General features: G+C 40.3%; 1 pseudogene; it reads left to right on the top strand.

The window, feature by feature from the left end:
• The first annotated feature begins 1,925 nt into the window (after positions 1 to 1,925).
• On the top strand, positions 1,926 to 10,232 carry LOC145656510 (cytochrome P450 2K1-like; annotated as a pseudogene).
• Positions 10,233 to 12,784: the final 2,552 nt, after the last annotated feature.

Raw genomic sequence — 12,784 nt, 5'->3', positions numbered from 1 at the left:
GTCAGCTAGTTGTAAAACTGAACCTTCAAATATAAAATCCTGTAGAGGTCTGCATACAAACAATGACGTATGTGACATCACTAATGAAAATTGAAAAATAAAATCAATGTCCCCCTAAAGTGCAGCCAAAGAATACTGGCCAGGGCATTAAAAAAATAAAATAAATAAAATGACATTTTTAGACTACTTTCAAGTTATTCTAACAAAATAGGGCTACTTCACATTAATTATGTAGTAAATGGTGACTTGTCATTTCTATCGTAACACTACACCTGCTGACCTGCTGGTTGGTTGAATGCAAGGAGAGTGACTGAACACACACACACAAGCAGAAGAACCAGGAGGTGTAGGATGGAGAGACACATGGAGGATGTTGTAAGGAAAAATAGGACCCAAAGATGTAGTTTTTAAAGTTTATCACTCTTTTACCATCATCATATACAAACTTAGAAGACAGATACTGCTCATTTTGGAGAACAGATTAAGTGACTATTTTTGCAGTGTAGACGTCACAACGTGTGGTTCTAGTACTACCACTGTGAACTACTCTGACAGCTAATTACTAAATGTGTCTAGAAATGCACATTTCACACCAAAAAACTCTTAATAACTTTGTTTATGTCTAAATCATTGAATGATAAAGAAAATTAGTCAAATCCATGAAGTTCCCCTTTAACTTTAGGAGCATGCTCATAGCTAGCTATGAGGTCACTGAGGTCCACACCTTGGTCATTTTCAGAGCTAAAAATTAAATTTTACCGAGAAGAGTGCATTCTTAACTTGGTTTAGACCTGTTATTTAGTGCCAGCTATGTGTGCGAGAACACAGCAGCCCCTGATGGCATCAGCACCTCCACTGACAGAATTCTAATTGACATACATTGACAGCAACACTGCAACAGGTGGCTTGTGTGAACTGGCAGACAGCGTAGCATTTAGTAAGACCAAGCAATGATTCATTAGACCATTATCTACAAGAAACATTCAGAACAGTACCCTGTGTAATATGGAACAGTAACAGTATAATATGTGTACTCTGGCTATGAAGACAAGCCTATTTTTTGCATATTAGTAGGTTAGCTAATGTTTCATAAATTGTTACTGATTAAAAAACAGCTTATAAAAGGAAAGGGTTAAGGTAGTAAAATGACAAGAAGGCTACAAAATAATTGTTTTACAACAATGGCTAAGTAATGCCTCGCTGTAAATGTCTCCTTTTACATCTGCCTCATCTAGGAAATGATGCAATTGTTCATGATAGTCACAGATACATGACTCACATGGTAGAAATATTTACAAAGTGGAAGTGATATTAATTAAACACTGGAATAGTTTTCATAATGTTCATTTTTCTACTTTTTACAATAATGTTTGCATGGAACGTAGGTGTGAGCTAACAGTAGCTAGTTTACGGAGAAGATAGCTAGCTAGTTGGTATATAGCATTTTTTACAACAGCTATTGTCACAAATATAGTGTTATGATCACCTCAATAAATTGGCAATCAAAAATGATAAGATTACTTGGGGCACCTGTAAGGTGCGGCGGCCCGAGTGCCGTAGGGCGAGGGGCAGGATGCACAGACTCTACCGACTGGGACGAACATTTATTAACAAACGACACAATGGCACGCTTATCACAAACAAGGAACATGAAATGGTTAAAGTTAAACAAACACGATACACAAGAATACATCTAACAAACACATTACATTCAGACATTACGCCAACAATAACCAACATCCTGCACACTTTAACACGCGTTTATATACATTAAGGTGCAGGTGTATATACGAGGTGCAGGTGTGGTTACAGACAAGACAGTCCTCCCACTGCACATGGCGGGTCGAACCACGTGAATCGCGGGAGGCGAGCGTTCCGTGACAGAACCCCCTCCCAAGGGGCGCGGATCCCGACGCATCCGTCCAATGAACGTGAACCTCCAGGTACCGTGTACACGTACACACAAACACAGCATGGCAGTGCCCGGCGCCCAGGCGGGCCAGGTGCCGCCAGCAAGAGAGACCTCGCGGGGAGAGAGAGAAAGGCAGCTTCCCTGCCTCTCTCGGGGCAGTCCGGTACACTCCACCACACGTTGCGCCTGTAAACACAAAAGGCGCAAACAGAAACACACAATAGCACCAACACACAAACACAAGGCGCTGTGACGTGGCGCCCGCCGTCCCCGCAGGCTCCTTGTCGTGTCCGAGGCCTCAGCGGACACGCGGGGGTGCACGTCCGCCCCGGTTCCAGACATCCCTAAACGGTCCTCCTCTTTCCCGCCGCTCTAAGAGCGTCCCAGAGGCGGGTTGCCTCTGAGGCTTTGGGCAGACCTTTCCAGTTTCGCTGGCGAGTCAGCTGAGGAGAAGGGTCTTGGGAGATCCCGCTGGCTCCACGCAACCGCCCTCTTTCTGGTGGTTGTGGTGCCCCTCGGTCCTCCCTGGCCCGGGCTCAACCGCCTGAGGCCCCCCCCAAGAAATTCCTGGGGCTGTTCCCCTCTACCTCCGGAGAAGACGCAGACAACGGTCCTCTCCCCAATATCCTGGGATCCAGGCAGAGGTGCAGAGGATGTTCATGCACCCCCCGCTAGGAATTACTTTTTTTGTCGAGGGAGAGTGCGTGCTGTAGCGGTTGGTTATTCTGTAACGTGTGCTGTAACATAGTCAATGTTCACTGTATTAGTGTTCACCGTATGTGTTTAATGTTAATCGTTTCTTGTTTGTATCAGTCGTGAGTGATTCTTGTGAGTGCCGTTAGTGTTTCATGTTAAATGTGAATAAATGTTCGTCCCAGTCGGAGGAGTCTGTGCGTCCTGCCGCTCCCCCTACGGCACTCGGGCCACCGCACGTTACCGCACCACTCTGATTAGCAGGGAAAATTAATGAATTAATTATTATTTAAGGACTATGTTAAATCAGTCTTGACTCATAAAGTCACAAGTTCAACAATGTGATTATTACTTCTGAAACCCTAACTAAATAAATAAATATGGCAGTGTCTTTACTTAAAATTCAAAAAAATCCATCAACCCATTGTATAGAGTACATTGTATTAACAGAAAACTTTTTATCCATCCAATTTGTGTTTGCAGATGTCAAAACAATATGGATCCATATTCACTGTGTATTTTGGTCCAAAGAAAGTAGTTGTCCTGACAGGATATCAAACTGTCAAACAAGCACTGGTGAATCATGCAGAAGAATTTGGAGACAAGAGACATCAGTCCCATATTCTATGACTTCAGCCAAGGATTCAGAAAACCTTATTCAGCCAATTTAGATGATGGAATGTGTGTGTGAGTTGATCATGGTACTATTTAAATTTTAATTAGGTAAATTATTTGTTTTTCATTCATTATTTATTTACTTTTTTGTTTTGATTTTTTTCAGAATAGATGGTGACTAGACTTCAGAAGAGTCCTAATAAGGAGCCTCCTGCTATTGAATATATTAGCCCAGGGTAATCTGTAGATAAACTACACCCTGTATGTTAATAGTGACTATGTGGAAATGTTCAAGTAGTGGTGTGCTGCCAAGAACTAATACTAAGGACTAACTGTTTCACATCCTGTTTAAGAGCCTTATAGGAGGGTAGAAACTGTTCATCAGCACAGAATGAGGTAGACTTCAGGAAACTAACTAGGAAGTAACAGAGACAATGACAGCAACAGCAACACCAAATCTAAACACAACTGGCAAACCAAAATAACCGACAAACTGGAAAGCAAAACAGGGCTTAAATAACCAAGACTGATGAAGATCCAGATAAACATTACCAGACACGGGTGAACATAATTACAGCTGGGGATACAGGCTCGGGGGTGGAACAGAACGAAACCAAAACAAGAGCTTGACAAAACCGAGCCAAGTATACCAGGGACAGAAACCAAACCAAGCACGTAAATATGTCGCCGTGGGAACTGCGATGCCTGTGACACACAGTGAGCAGGCTGTGTGCTGGGTGGCTACTGTCTAGCTGCATCATTTTCATTTTCCTCAAGCAGCAGGACTGATGGCTATCCTGTAAGGCTGGAGGTTTGTGGCCTATGATGGATTCTGCAGTCCTCACTACTCTCTGGAGGACCTTCAGTCACTTGCAGTGCAGCTGCAGTACCAGACAGTGATGCAACCTGTGGGTTTGCTCTCTGTTTTAGATCTATAAAAGGTGGTGAAAATGTCAGGCGGCAGGCCAAACCTCCTGAACCTTCACAGAAAGAAGAGGTGCTGTTGGGCTGATCTCACCAGTGTGTTGGTGTGGTTGAACCAGGTGAGGTCATCTGTGAGGTGTATACCGAAAAACTCAACCGACTCTTTCCCCTTGGGATACGTTGATGTATAGGCGAGAGTGACCACCCAAATGCAGCTTCCTGTAGTCCACAATCATCTCCTTCATTTTACTGACATTGAGCTGGAGGATGTTGTCGTAGCAACACTTTGATAGAGCACTAACCTTGTCTCTGTAGGTTGACTTGTCTCCCCTTGTGATGAGGCCTAGGATGGTTGTGCTATCAGCAAACTTGAAGATGATGTTAGATGTGTGTTTGGCTACACAGTCATGTGTAAATGGGGAGTACAGGAGGGGGCTGAGCACACAACCCTGTGGAGCCCCTGTGCTCAGAGTCAGTGTTGAAGAGAAGCTGTTTTCTACTTTCCCCACCTTGGGTCTGCATATCAGGTAGTCCAGTATCCAATTGTGGACCAGGTACCTTGCGTGGGTTAACTGCCTTAAAGGATCTGACCTCCTCAGACACAAAGCTCTCCTGATCTACTGGGAGTTTTGCAGCAAGGGGGATGTTTTCCTCAAACCGAGCATAATGAGCATTTAGCTTCTCTGCAAGTGAGGAGGTCAACCCCCCTATCACAGTACCAACTTCCTTTGTAGTCAGTGATCATGCAAAGTCTATTCCACATATGTCTGAGAATTCATTGATGTTAGTGCCAGCTGTGTCACAAAATATCCACCAGTCTGTGGTTTCAAAGCAGTCCTGAAGTGTGAAGGTGGCCTCTGCACTCCATTGATAGACTGATCAGAAAACCTTTTTTCCTGTTTGAGTTTTGTCTGTATGCAGGCAGGATAAGGATGGAGGTGTGATCAGATTTTCCAAAAGAAGGGCAGGGGAGGTGTTTATATCCTGAAGGAGAAGTCACCCAGAGTGACACCAACAAGGGAAACATTAATAAAACAAGATTCATGGTGAAAGAGCATGACTAAAGTGTAAGAGAAGAATTAGGAGAAAAGGGGAAACCGTTGTGAAACAGCCAGAGGGAAGCCAGGCCAGCAATGTTCTTCATAAAAGGCCATTTTCTGAAGACAATTATTATTTTATGTTATTTTCCTTATTAATCATGGTTATAATTTGGTTTTGCACTGGAATAGATCATAAGCAGTTTCCCAATGTGTGTTTCATCATGAATACCTGTTTTATATAAATATTGTAAAAACATGCAGTTGTCTCACAGTTAAGATGAAAAACCATTCTGCATTTTGTGTTTACATTTACATTTATGGCATTTCGCTGACATTTAGCTGTTTAACAACAAAGGTTTAATGATTTCTGTTTATGATCAAGGAATTCTGTTTTCTAATGGTGAGAACTGGAAAGAGATGAGGCGCTTTGCCCTTAGCACCCTGCAGGACTTTGGGCAGGGCAAGAGAGGGAGTGAAGAGAGAATCATAGAAGAGATGTGGAATTTGAGGGAAGTGGTGGAGAACTTTAAGGGTAAGAGACATAAGTATATATTTTCTATTTTACTCTTACCAGAAGTAACTATTTTTTGTAGTTGAGCCAAAAATGTAATTATCCAAATTATCCATAATGTAATTATCCATTTATCCAAAATGTAATATATGGGAACATTTAACATCCTGTTATTGGTTATTGTATAAATGCCTCAAATATCACCTCAGCCATTGTATATGGAAGCAGGTTTGAATACAGTGATCCTCGGTTCCAAAACATGGTAAACCGAAGCAATGAGAATATCAGGATCACTGGTTCAGCTTCTATACAGGTACCCTGCTATGTTTTTGAATAAGCAAGAGACACAAAGATAGGATGATGTATGGATAAATGTAGGAGGCACATAACAAAATGTTAATCTGTGTGTTTGTAGCTTTACAATATGTTCCCCTGGCTTCGGCTCTGGCTAAAGGACTGGAAAATTATCATGGCAAACTGTGAAAAAACTCTGAAGGATATAATGCAGCTTGTGCACAGCCTCCAGGAGACCCTGAACCCTCAGGAGTGCAGAGGCTTTATTGACTGTTTTCTAGCATGCAAACAAAACGTGGTATGTCCTTCTTGTGCTGTATACAGAAATGCTTAATGTGTCAAGTTTTATCTTGTACATAGTGCATATACAACCACTCATATTTTGGAGTATCCATATGACCTCTGTAGTGGTATGAACTCCTAATTTATAATTCTGCACTCATCAAATTTGTTATAGTTATAGTAAATTAATGGGGCACCATCGCATATGGAAATATTTTAATCAGTCTCAACTGGAAGTCGCAAGTTGTCTAACTCGTGATCATCCACCACAGGTTAGAAATGCCACCAGTGAAGCCACAAACTTGACAGCTAATGGAACGTTGAACTAATCAGCAATCGCATAGTGTATAATACATTGAAGAATAGAGGGAATAAAGAGAGAAACCAGATAAAACAAATGAGAATATTTGTTTAGAAAACAAAAGTAATCTACAGGACTAACTAGAAGACGACTCAATCTGACCTTTAATCAATAGGCAACTTAAGTTAATTTATATAGCACTTTTCATATACTGTGGCAATTCAAAGTGCTTCAGTAGCACTATCTGGCTGCCAAATGGTGAAACAGAAAACTCTCGTTTGCATCTCAGTGGGAGATTTTGAGTTTGATCAACAATCGATAGGATGTTTAGCAACTAATCACCAATTCTAAAGGAATTAATGTATTGATTCATATAGGTAATATCATTTTTAAAAACAGACAGGATAAATGAGAATAAAGGTCATACAGGGATCCCTAATAACTGATAGCATTACCTAGAGAACTACTAGATGTGAAGTTTAATTGCTAGTACTACAGTAAGTGGAAGCAGTAGTGGAAAGACTAACAAAATTAACATGTTTTGCTTAATTGACTATACTTGCACAAGGAGCTCTATGAGTGTGGGAAGCCTGATTGTCACACTGTGTAAAGGAATTCCCTGTTCGCTATGTCACAAGAATGACAACATCAAAGTTGGCTTTCAAAAGGCCGTTATCACTTCTTATTATGGGGCATTTGGACAGTTCCAGCAGCCTGGAACATTGTCCATGTGTGCGTGATGCTCTGTGTGGGACAAAAACAAGCACACAAAAATCACACAATTCACAATACAGATAGGGGCAATATTCATGGGAGACAGGAATGTCTTTCCCTTGCTCCAAAGCAAGTTCAGTCATGAACTGTCAAACACCTGTTTCAAGCTTGGTATACACCTCTTTAACTGGTGTTTAAACATTGATAATAGCAGTATTTATACACATTGCGTTTACAATTGGCAGAGTGTCCTTGATTGACTCTCTTAATTCAGTGGAAAGTTAAATGTAACACTGTTCAGATTGCAGAAAATAAAATTAAAAATAACACAAATGTACGATGAATGTGAAGACCCACTGTGCTGCAAATGAAACGTGATGCAAATTCAAAAAACGCATGCAACTTCAGAAACCCTGCAAATAACAGCTACAACACGACGGACATGTTTCTGAGGACACGGAGAGGGAATGGACTCCTATGAGACCAGTGGTGACCGAGTAGCTAATGAAAAATATTTATATTTGTGATTACCATGGTTATATCGTTTGTTATGGATTATGTTGATACAGAATGAACAACTGATCTATTCATGCTCAGCAGTTTTGCATATTTAATTCTGCTAGGTTGTAATGCAGCTTTAAAGAACGCTGATGAAAAAAAAAATCCCATTTAACGCGACTATGTTTCTGGCTTAATACGTAGTTAGTTAGCTAGCTAGCTAGCTACCTTCAGAGTGTGTTACTAATTTACAGGATACACTATGTTTTTGTTCAGGTTTGATAGTTTAACTGGTCTGCTACAGTGACCATCTTGTCAATTGTCTTATTCTTACTAGTTAATCTCAAGTGTGTTGTTTTTACATACATACAAAATATGGTTTGAAATCAATAACGCTCTAAAAGTAGGTATATGGACAGAAACCTAGTTGTATTCGACAGAATCTCTTTAGGCTGAACTGGAGTTTAAAATAGTAACACACTCTGAATGCATCTAGCTAGTTATTAACTGGCAGGATCAGGTTTATATTTCTGTTAGTTGGGATTTTGTTTTATCAGTGTTCTTTAAGGCTGCATTCTTTACAACCAAACATGTGCAAGAATGCAAAGCACAAATAGGCCAATTGTTCATTCTGTACCACCAGTGACAAAACTTTGGAAATCACAAATATAAATTACTTTTCACTGGCTGTTTGGTTGAATAACCCCTTTTTGTGTCCCCCTGAAACAACACTTTCATTGTGTTGTGACTGGATTTGTAGCATTTCTGAAGTTGCATGTGTTTTTTGAATTTGCACTGCATTTCTGAAATGTAGCATATGTTGTCATTTTGAATAAAATGTTTTTGGAATTTGTATAACATTCATGAATTTGCATTGCATTTCTGAAATGTAGCACATGTGTTTTGATGAATGTGTTTAATGTAGTTGCAGCATGTTGGGTCTTCCTGGCCACCATACAAATGAACATGGATGAAACAATGGCTTAAGTTGGCAAGCATAAATGGAACCTTATGATTTTAAGCTTCTTTATAGGTTTTAGCACAGCAAAACTGGTTCCTTAAAAATATAAATAAAATGGGACTTCTTAAGAAAACCTTTTCCTGCTTGTTGAATTGGTTCACTGTTAGGCCAGCTGATTAGGCTTGGTATGGAAAAAGCCAGTGGTTTGATGGTTTTCAAACATCTCTCTATATGATCCCTGGTATTACTCAGTTGTACTCTGATGGAAGAAAGTGGTCTCTTATGTTGGCTGACTAATTGATCCCTTCTGATTATTGGTTAGGAGGCTGGAAAAAAGAACTCATTGTTCCATGCACAGAATCTCCTTCAAACTGTTTCCAACCTGTTTGCTGCTGGTACTGAGACAACCAGCACAACGCTCCACTGGGGCATTCTGCTTAATGGCCAAGTACCCCCACATACAAGGTAAGAATTCCAACTGCAATGTGAATATCCAGTGTCCAAGACATTTCTCCAATGAGGAAGACAAAGAGGTGCTTGATGGTGTTTGAGGGTTTACCATGGTTGCTTCTTGTATTTGTTTATATTGTAATATTGAAAGAGTTGATTGCTTTTGTCTTCTTAAAAACACGAGACAATATCTTCTGTTGTGCTCCAGATCAGGTACAACAGGAGATTGACAGGGTGGTTGGAGGCCGCCAGCCAGTGCTGGATGACCACAAGAACCTGCCTTACACAGATGCAGTCATCCATGAGACACAGAGACTGGCAGACATAGTACCCATGAGTCTCCCTCACACCACTACCTGTGATATTAACTTCCAAGGCTTCTTCATCAAGAAGGTCAGGCTGTTAGATTAACTGAGAAGAGTCTAAAAGCAATACAACAAAAGCATGCATAGGATAAAATTATTAAATGTATGTAGGAGACTGAGAGCTGAAACTGGCTGGTTTATAAATATAACAAAGACATGACAAAATGGCTGCGTAAATTTAAATTTTGCACTGTTGTCATACCAGAGAAAGCTGTCACTAGCTTCCTGCTTAAGCTAAAACTGTGATTCTTTGCAGGGAACCTGTGTATTTGCTCTTTTGACATCCGTGTTGAAGGATGAGAATGAGTGGGAGAGCCCTTACACTTTTAATCCAGGACACTTCCTCGATGAGTAGGGACACTTCATTAAGAGAGATGCCTTCATGCCCTTCTGTGGAGGTGCACTGAAATCATTTTCTGTCATTGATCTGGTGCTCCAGATTTCATGTTGTACTTTAAATGTCTGTCTGTGTGTCTGTTAAGGGCGTAGGGTGTGTCTGGGAGAGAGTCTGGCCAGGATGGAGCTGTTCCTCTTCTTCGCCACTCTTCTGCAGCACTTTCGTTTCACTCCTCCACCTGGCGTGTCTGAGGAACAGTTGGACCTCATGCCAGCTGTGGGCTTCACGTTGACCCCTCTCCCCATAAGCTCAGCGCAGTAAACTACTTGGCATAATCCATTCACTTTTAACATGTAAGGGAAGTATTTACATTCAAGGTTGGAATAATATTGGCAAAATACTATTTAAAAATTCACAGGCACTGGTGCAACCTGGATTTCAAAGTTCATCACACGTGACCAACACATTCACATGTAACTCACTTATCTGCCCCAACACTTGGCACCTAAAATTAAACCCTCATCATTCATATTGCTGAGTAACATTCAGTTTTATAATAAATGTATGATTTCTTATATGTGAATGAACCTTAATAATTTACAGTAAATATTAACAGTGCTTTTAGTTTTTCATGCCAAGTCAAGTTCATAGTCATCCCTCAGTATAATTCGTATATACATTATTACAAATGTTTCATCTGACAGTAGTGTGACACATATGAACAACATGGGAAGTCTGCCTCTGTTTTGCCATAATCTTCAAATAAAGTCTAATATTTCTACTGCACAAGGTATGATGCATTTCACTGTAAACACTCTCATCATCTGGAAACATTTGATAGAAATTGTTGCATCTTGTCCTCCCTAAGATGATCAAGTTTTTTGTTAGTGGATTGAAATAGTAGCAATGTATGTTTTAAATTTGTCAAAATACCTTTAACCAGGGCACCATGCTAAATGTAGGGAAATATGTTAATTATAATTGAAGTGTAATTACTTTAAAAAAAGCTTTATATTAATTCAGTCTCACTCAGGTTATGGTTAGTCAGAGTCCTAATCACGTATGCAGGGATTATAAAAATGAAAGTGAATCCTGCATTATATGGTAAATTAAATGTTAATAAACATATATAGTAAATAAACAGGGCTTGAGTATATGGAACCAACTAAAATGAAGCTATAGGTATAGTAATTGTTGTAGAAAAACCACAAATAACATTTGCAGATGCTTCTATCCAAAGCAACTTACAATTATGACTGAGTACAACTTGAGCAACTGAAGGTTAAGGGTCTTGCTCAGGGGCCCATCAGTGGCAACCTGGCAGCAGTGGTGCTTGAAACCACAATCTTCTGATTACAAGTCAACTACCTTAACCACCAAGCTACCACAAAACTAGAAAGAGAAAAAAAAATTGATTAACAACTAAATAGAGCCAAAAGGGAAATGCCATGGATTTTGGAACACTAAACTGGGACTCCTGAAAGGGAAGTGTGTCCTAAATAATCATTGAACTAGACTGGATTTGCCTAAATGTCATTCTGTGGTCAGGTAGTATGATAACACACAGCGAACTGGCATCAAAGTAGACCATGCTGACCCCGTTACCTGTTTGTTGAGTTGAGTTCAGGATCAGGTCACAGTTCACCCTTGAACTGGATCATTTTAGGAGCTCTATGAGAGCTCACTCACTCATAATCCCAAGATTTTCAATAGCACTGCGATGACACATTGTATATGTTGTTGGGGTTAGGTTTTGAGAATGTAAAATGACTTCCCCACTGCTGTCCATCAGATGGCATGGTTGAATAGCAAGGTCAAAGGCACTTGTTAAGCATTGCCACTGGTTTTGGAGTTTCTCATTTTAGACTCAACCGGAATCGATTTTGTGTTAGGGTATCTCGAGTCAGAATTTAAGGGCTGGGGTCGCTCATCACATGATTTCAGGGTGGCTTTTAGGTTTGCCTGTCGGGTAGGTGAGCAGAAAGTTCCCAATCCTCCCTACTCTCATTTGGCAAGCTAGAAGGTGGAACAGGTGTGGGGTTGTGTGTAAGTGAAGGAATGTAGAGCCGAACGAAGAGCCTTTCTAAAGAACATACATAAAGTGCAAGAGAGAAAATGTTTTATTTACATTTTCATTTTAGCAAAGTTGGAGCTTGATTCACACTCCACACCCACTACGGTTGCAGGGAAGACCCATCGTGCTGCAAATACATAAAGCACATTCATCAAAATGACAACACTTGCGATACATTTCACAAACGCAATGCAAATACATAAAGCACATTCATCAAAATGACAACACAACCCGGTTCAAATTCAGAAAACACATGCAACTTCAAAAATGCTTCAAATCCATTCCCAACACAACAGAAGTGCTGTTTCCAGAGGACACAGAGGCGATTGGACTTCAATGAGACCAGCGGGAAGCAACAACAACCAAGTGAAAAGTACGTTTTTAGGTTACCATGATTTTATCATGGCTGGCTATTCGTGCTATACATTCTAGCGTATTTATTTATGCTAGGTTGTACATATCGCAGCCTTACAAACGCTGATATAAATCCCATTTAACACAATTCAGGTTCTGTCTAAATACCTGCCTACTATTTTACAGAATAGTATTCAATCTAAAGAGATGCTGCATAATACAACTCTGGTTTCTGGATAAATACCTACAATTAAGAGTGTTTTGTATGTATCTATAAGCATTACACTTCAGATAAGATAAGAACAAGATAGTTGGCCAGCATAACCAATGACCAAACTGGTTGCCCAGTATAATCAGATTGAGATTTGACCAGTATGACCCAACTGCTCAATCATACTGGTTGAATAGCTTGGTCAAGTTGTTTATGCTGCTGGACCTGCTGTCCAGTTGGAAATTGTG

Source organism: Electrophorus electricus, unplaced genomic scaffold (assembly GCF_041902795.1).
Source record: "Electrophorus electricus isolate QZ-2024a unplaced genomic scaffold, ASM4190279v1 Scaffold71, whole genome shotgun sequence".
NCBI classification, from domain to species: Eukaryota; Metazoa; Chordata; class Actinopteri; order Gymnotiformes; family Gymnotidae; genus Electrophorus; species Electrophorus electricus.
Note: the sequence above shows the minus strand (reverse complement) of the source record. Positions and strands in the feature narration are given on the sequence as shown.